Below are 7,066 nucleotides of genomic sequence, written 5' to 3'. Positions count from 1 at the left end.
CGTCACTCGCTACACTCTAGTCGTCATACACTCCTCATATTTCGTTACTCTCTACTCACTACTCGCTACTCGTTACTCCCTACTCGCTACTTACTCACTTGCTGCAGTCGCTACTTATTTAGTCTACATTTGTTAATTCATTCGTTACATTCTACTTTCCGAACTGTACTCCACTTCCCACTCGTTACATCCTATTTGTATTCACTCTCAACTCATTACTCTCTTCCCGTTTGCCTATTTGATATAGCCTATTTGTACTCCTGTAATCTATATGCTTAATTGAGAACTTCATGTTTTACTAAAGTCAATTACTTAAAATACCTGTAACTAAGCTTCTCTCTCTGCACCCTGTCTCTCCTGTTCCCTAATTAGCTGCTAAGAACATAAAGTCCAATTGCTTAAGGGCTGGGTAATTTGTTCGATTTCTCAAATTACGCTGCCATAGAAATAGTTGTAAGCGAAATTTGGTTGCAGCTTAAAATGCAATTTTATAAGCTGCTAAAGTTTGTCGAGCAGGAGACAAAAGAGGAGGAGGAGGAGCGTCAGGAAACGAAAGAGCGAGCCGGAGAGGAATATTCAGCTGATAAATCCCTCATCTCAGCTGTTGACACGCGCCGCAAAAGTTGCTCGTCTCATATTTATCATATTTAATTAGTCCGCAGTTGCAGTGTGTGCGCTGCGTTGCCAGTTGCAACCGAATACCGTTAAGCCAACGTGCCTCGCTTACACGCCCCCTTCGCGCAGCACCGCCCACTCAGTGCACAGCGCCTGCAACAGTTGCAAAGTAATATTTGACTGAATTCGCAACTGAGACTCTCTCTGAGACAAGTCAACAATGTTGTCACACATGCCACGCCCCTCTTTTTGGAGTGTGTGTGTGTGTGTGTGTTGTCAACAAATATTTGGCGCGTAGATTGCAATATTAGTTGGATGAGTTATGAAAAGTTAAATAAGTGCAACAAAATACACAACAACAAAAATCTTTTTATTTTTAGATTACATTCCATGTGTATATAGATCTACTTTAGAAATATCTTTATATAGCTTTAGCTGTATACGCTTCCTTAGAAATAGAAGTGGGCGTGGCAGCTTTGCCCTGCTGTTAGCAACTTTGCTGTTTCATTTGCTATTTCGAATACCCTGCAGTCATTGGGCAAAAGGGGTATATGGGTTTTGTTCTTAGACTCTTTAAAATCTATATAGCATGTAGATGATATATGCTCTATAAAATATGGATATATGATATAAGATACATATATCATATATGATATATATATCAATACTATTGTCGTCCAATGAGTACTTCACATCCAGTCCAGTCCAGAGACAATACATTTTGGTAAGTCTCTACTTATAAATATATATGTACTTATATATAGATATGCATAGTTCAATTGAAATATCTACCGAATACTATCGAGGAAAGCAATACAAAGCAGGGTATATAACAGTCGAGCATAGTTCATTATAAAAGACCATGGGAACATTAAGGAGTATTTCATGATCAGGCAGAACTCATGATATAGATAGATATTAAGGAGAAAGAGCCATGGAAAGCAGAGCAGAACAGAGCATAGTCGGGCATAGCTCGTTACAAAAGTCTAGTCCAGCTAGAAAAACGTGGTATACTCGCGTCGTGCATAGCTCATTAGAGCATTCGCACTTGTCTACCCACTCAGCTAGGTTCTACTCATTTCACTTTTTTTTTTCTTGCGCTCTGACAGGCATCGTGTTGCGCGCGTCTTGAGCTCAGCTTCGCCGTTTTCTGCTGACACACGTTTTGCCTTTTCGATTTCGATTCGCTGATTGCCAGAGACCTGCTCTTCTTTGCCTCTATGCCTCTATACTTCAGATGAAAAATACAATAAATAAAAGTTAAATAGTTAACGACGGAATGTGAACAGTAGATACTCTAGTCAGAGCAGCGAAAATACGGAGAAATCTGTGCTCGAAATTCTTTTCGATTAGATCTGGATTAGCGGATCGGATTCAAAAACGTAATTAGCTCATGAATAGATAGATGAAAAGGATCTCAAATACTTCAGCTAGAAGGTACATATATGTATGTATATATCTAGATGTCATACGATGGCTAAGCCAAGTTTCAGCTTAAGATCTTCATTTCAAGCGCAGTTCGAATGGATATATCATAAAATATCTCCATGTCATGAAGATGCAATTCAATTGTTTTAGGAATATGCATCAGCTGCTGCTTAAAGAAGTATATTTACCAAATTACAGCAACAGAGCGTCACTGTGAGCTCAGTTCGGCTAGGCTTACACAATTCATAGGCTAGGCAGAGTATTCTTTGGCTAGGGTATTTGGGAATTTGAGCAAAGTTCAAGACGCCGCAAGAAAGTATCCACAAGTTGAATGCCAAGAGGGATGCAAAGGCTGGGACAGGGGACAGGGGACAGCGGAGCGCCGAGCCGATGCAGACAGCCAGGTCAGTGGTGCGGGCAAAGACTTTCAGCTATAAGTTAGTGCTCCCCAGATAGTAATTATCAGTAGATTGTCGGCCAGGCAAACAACTTTGACAAGTTTTGTAATCGGTTTTGCCTTTTTGATTTCATTTATTGTACATGACAGCCAAAGTGGAAACGCTGCCAGCCGAGCCAAGGGACGGGAATGAGCAGCCAGCCAGTGAGCCAGTCGAGGGAGGGTAGCAGGGTGGGCGGGCAGAGGCACGAAGTGCGAAAAACCATTTTAAAGTTCAGATTTGATTTGATAATCAAAGTTTGTGGCCAAAAACGTAACCAAATTAAGTTTATAATACTTAAACAATAATCATACGAAAATGAAGGACTTATTCAGTTGGCATAGGTCGGCTCAGAAATATCCTTCAGAATAAGCATTTCAATTAACCAATATCTTAAAAAATATTTTTATTAAGCAATATATTACAAAACGCATAAAAATTAAATAAAAAAAATTTTAATATTTATAATTTTTAAAAATATATAAAATTGATAAATACAAAATTTATATAATTAAAAATACTTACAAAATATTTTTTTTTATTAAAACGAAATATTTATATATACAATGTATTTTGAAAAAAAATATTTAAAAAACTGATAACAATTCATTAAAATTATATAAAATACATACAGAACATAATAAATGAATAAATTTAGTATATAAGATTCAAGTTTGATTTTTCATTTCAGGTTTTTTTCGTATTGGTTCCATATTTAAATGTGACAAATTTTTATTTTCCAAAATAATTTTAAAGTTAATAAAATAATTAATATTCAAACCATTTTTGAAAAATGTATATGTTTTCAATTTATCTCCAAAAAAAATCTTGAGGGATTTCAAATCTTTTTTATTCTATTTATTTAAGTTTAAAAAAATATTAGTATTATTTAAAAGTTTGCTTCAAGCCAAACTTGGTCAAAATTTTGTTTACTGTTCAAATTCGGCATTTATTCTCCCATACAAATCCTTATGGCACTTGTGCCTAAACAAAGGATATAACTCAGCTTGGACTCCACTATTTATATTAAATATTGTTTTTAAGATGCCTGTGGCATATCTCCATGCGTTGCATATTAGCTCTGGCCCATAAGATTTCCATTCGATGCTGTGTAACTTAAAGTGGCTGGCAATATCCGCCCCCATTCGAAGTATTTGTAGTTGAAGTGGCCAGAAACTCAGTCCATTGGTGGGACACTTCATTGGCTGTCACACATATGACAATAAACCGAATACATAAATGATGTACGAACGTTTCTCAGCTAAAGATATATACACTCAAATATATATATGTATATATGTATGTATATTGAATCGTCTGAATGGGACAGCATCAGCATTGAGATTGCGTAGTGGCAAGAGGTAGGGATGCTGGGTCGCAGCAATAATATCTATGGCCCCTCCCAAAACCAATCCCACTTGACACACACGCAGCGTAAAAGGAAATGAAAAATTCTTAGCAAAATTCCCATCATCCCTTATTGGGCTCTGGGGTATTTTGCTGTTGCCTTTTCTCACTATCTTCATATACCCTGAATGGGGGAGTCCATGCACTTTTAGCTGATATTCATTGAAAAGGAAAAAACTTGAAGAAGTTTTCAATATTGGTATTTCTAGGAAGTAACTTCAATTTGTAGAAGAAGAAGAAGAAGAAATAGAAGCAAAGCAGGAAGAAACTAGAAGTAGAATTCATTGAAGAGATTCAAGTAAGTTTAGAGTCGAGTTAAGATTTGAATAAATTGTGCTTAGAGTTAGAAATAGCAAAAGTGTATACAGACTTCGCATTTCCTGAGCTTCTTCGCTTCACAAATAGTTTTCCCATTTATATATATTATATATTTTTAACAAAAATTGCTCTTGCGTTCGTGTGCGTGTGGGTCCTGACAATAAGCTCTCAATATGTAATAAAACTGGACACATTATGAGAAAGTGCCGCGAGCGCCATGAAGAACCCATAACAAATGCCGCATTCAATGGACAAAAGGGGAAATAAAAAATCGCCGAAATTTAGTTTCGTTTCCAGTCTACATACATAGATGTATATATGTATTAACTAGTATATCAAATTGAATCTAGGTTAAGGATAGATCATATGTTTACAATACTTATTCAACTAAGGAAAAAAGTTAAGTTCATGTGCAGATAAATTGCAGCAGGCCAATGGGAATACCTCTAACATTTTGCTAACATTGCCATCGCTATATTATTAACAGTCTCATACCTAGCTTTAACAGAAAGTTACGATATGTAGTTGTCTCTCTCTAACAAACGATATCAAGGGGAGAGATCTGCAATCTGGCAACTTCATGACAAAATTTATACAGAAAGTGAATAAAATAGATGCTAAACGAATTTTGTGTGTGCTTTTATTAAAACAATGAAAATGGAGTCATTCACAATGTGGATGAATACGCGTAAGTTCTGAGAGTAACGTTCAATAGCTGGATCGAAGAGATCGACCACAAAGGAGAAGAATATTTCAGAGCTCTTATAGTTGAAAGAAACAAGAGATCTCCATAAAGAGTAAACAAGATCCATTTCATAGCAATGCGTTGACTATTCTACTCTCAAAGTCTTCAGGTGGTTCGATCAAACATATTTACCCCCCTGCAAGTAATCCCCATCAAATATTATAGAACTGTGCTATTGCAAACCTAGTTTATGGAAATTTGAGTATTATAAGTGAAATATTGGTTTCAGATTTAGGAAAAATTATTAAATTCTCATTAAATGAAGTCTTTATTATATCTCTTACAAACCCTCAATCGATTATATCATTATATTTCAGCAAATGGCCTCTTCATTCCGGCTTTAACTTTGCCCAATTGGATTAGCCCAAAAGGAAAACAATGGAAAAGTTGGCGTAATCCAATTTCCCTGAAGTTGTTGATGAGAGTTGGAGTCGGAGTCGCCGCAAAAGCAATTAGTTATGCATAATTGAATACAATTGTTGATATGCGTATTTGTTTAACAATTCGTACCTACATATATATGTATATCCATATATACTTATTTATTAATTTATTTGTTTATGCAGTCGACTGCTCTGTGGCCTTGGCACACCAACTGATTAAAAGGGTCTCTGCAAATTGGCCAGGCGTATCGAGACCTGGGAGCACTTGCAAGAAAAACGCAGCAAACGCCTGAGTTTGAAATCCAAACAAACTGTTGCAGCAGCAGCAACCGGCAGGCATGTGGCATGTGGCAAGTGCAGCAGAAATGGCAAATAAATAAATATTAACTGCTCGTATTTGCAATCTTTGTTGAATTTGCTGAACTCAAATAGCAACAGCCAAGGCAAAGCCAAAGGTAGAGGCAACGGTAGAGGCAAAGGTAAAGACCAAAACAATGATTCAAGATAATAAAGCAAAACACTGGACGCTCGCCCATAAAAGTTTACCATTCTAATTGTTGTGCAGGCAGCAGCAGCAGCAGCATCTCCAACTGTCCAACCAGGGACGCAAAAAATAACTTTCGAATCGGATGAAATCTATGTGAAGTCAAAGGAGAACTCGAGCAGATGTGGAGCAATAGCAAATGGATGGACAGATCGATTCGCTTGGTTGGGTATGTCTACAAATGTAGGAGTTCATACACTATCCATATCATTTTTAGTTAGCTCTAATTTTAACGTTATTTTCCTGTCCTCAGACTCATTAGGGATAATGATTTTCAAATCAGCTTAGGAAAAGCCTTGTAAGAAGAGATCAACATAACCGACATCAAAATCTTATCAATCAAAGTCTTATGATATGGAGCTTCGATCTGGAAAAATGTAAGATGAAAGATATCTGTGAATGCAAAAACATGTAAACATTCTGCTGAAAACGCAAAATAGAATGTTTTCTATATAATGTAAATCATATATATAGTTTATATAGAGCAGAATAATTAGTAGTTCCATATGAGCTAAGGAATGATTTCATTATATTTTGGAAATTCTCATATATAGACAGCCATTTTCTATGTGAAAATAGAGCAGATCGGTGGTTTATATAGGTTTTATACAAATAGATTTATTAGTATTCTGGTAATGATATGATCGTCTTTAGAAGAACCTCTCTAATGTAGATGCTTTCAGTCGAACTCAAGCTCCCACTGTCATACTCCCATACTCAACAGAAAACTATGTTTCATTATAGATAATATAAATCATATAATTTATGTATGCATATCTATTTCATATAACTATTCCTTTGTCAACTCTATTTGATAATATCCTCAGCTTTAGTTTTCATCTGTTTCCAGAATTTGTCAGTCCCTGAATTGAGTGCGTATTTGGTCTTTCAATGTTGCACACCAGAGACAAACTTAATTTGCCACAATGTCTCCAATGGTAAACCCATATACCCGCCCTCCTGCCACCTCCTTGCCACCCAGCTGTCGCTTTGCCCAGCTTCCTTCTGTGTAGCATTCCAGCGACCTCCCGCAGCTGCACATAATTTAATTACCACAACGTGACAAGGCGTTCGACTAGATTTCTCTGCCCACTCACCTCTCACTCTCTCTCCTCTCTCTCTCTCTCTGTGTGTGTAGGCGTGGCCCTTAAATGGCTGACTGTTGGCCAGGCGCTGGCATCATCGTGTG

General features: G+C 36.8%; 1 long non-coding RNA gene across 1 annotated transcript; it reads left to right on the top strand.

The window, feature by feature from the left end:
- The first annotated feature begins 5,902 nt into the window (after positions 1-5,902).
- On the top strand, positions 5,903-6,409 carry LOC26527456. Its single transcript, XR_001449000.3, has 2 exons — positions 5,903-6,046; positions 6,131-6,409. It is a non-coding gene; the product is annotated as an uncharacterized LOC26527456 (long non-coding RNA).
- The last annotated feature ends 657 nt before the right edge of the window (positions 6,410-7,066 follow it).

The sequence above is a fragment of the Drosophila mojavensis genome, unplaced genomic scaffold, assembly GCF_018153725.1.
Source record: "Drosophila mojavensis isolate 15081-1352.22 unplaced genomic scaffold, ASM1815372v1 contig_136, whole genome shotgun sequence".
NCBI lineage: Eukaryota > Metazoa > Arthropoda > Insecta > Diptera > Drosophilidae > Drosophila > Drosophila mojavensis.
The sequence above is the reverse complement of the archived record's forward strand: the minus strand, read 5'-3'. Positions and strand labels throughout refer to the sequence as shown.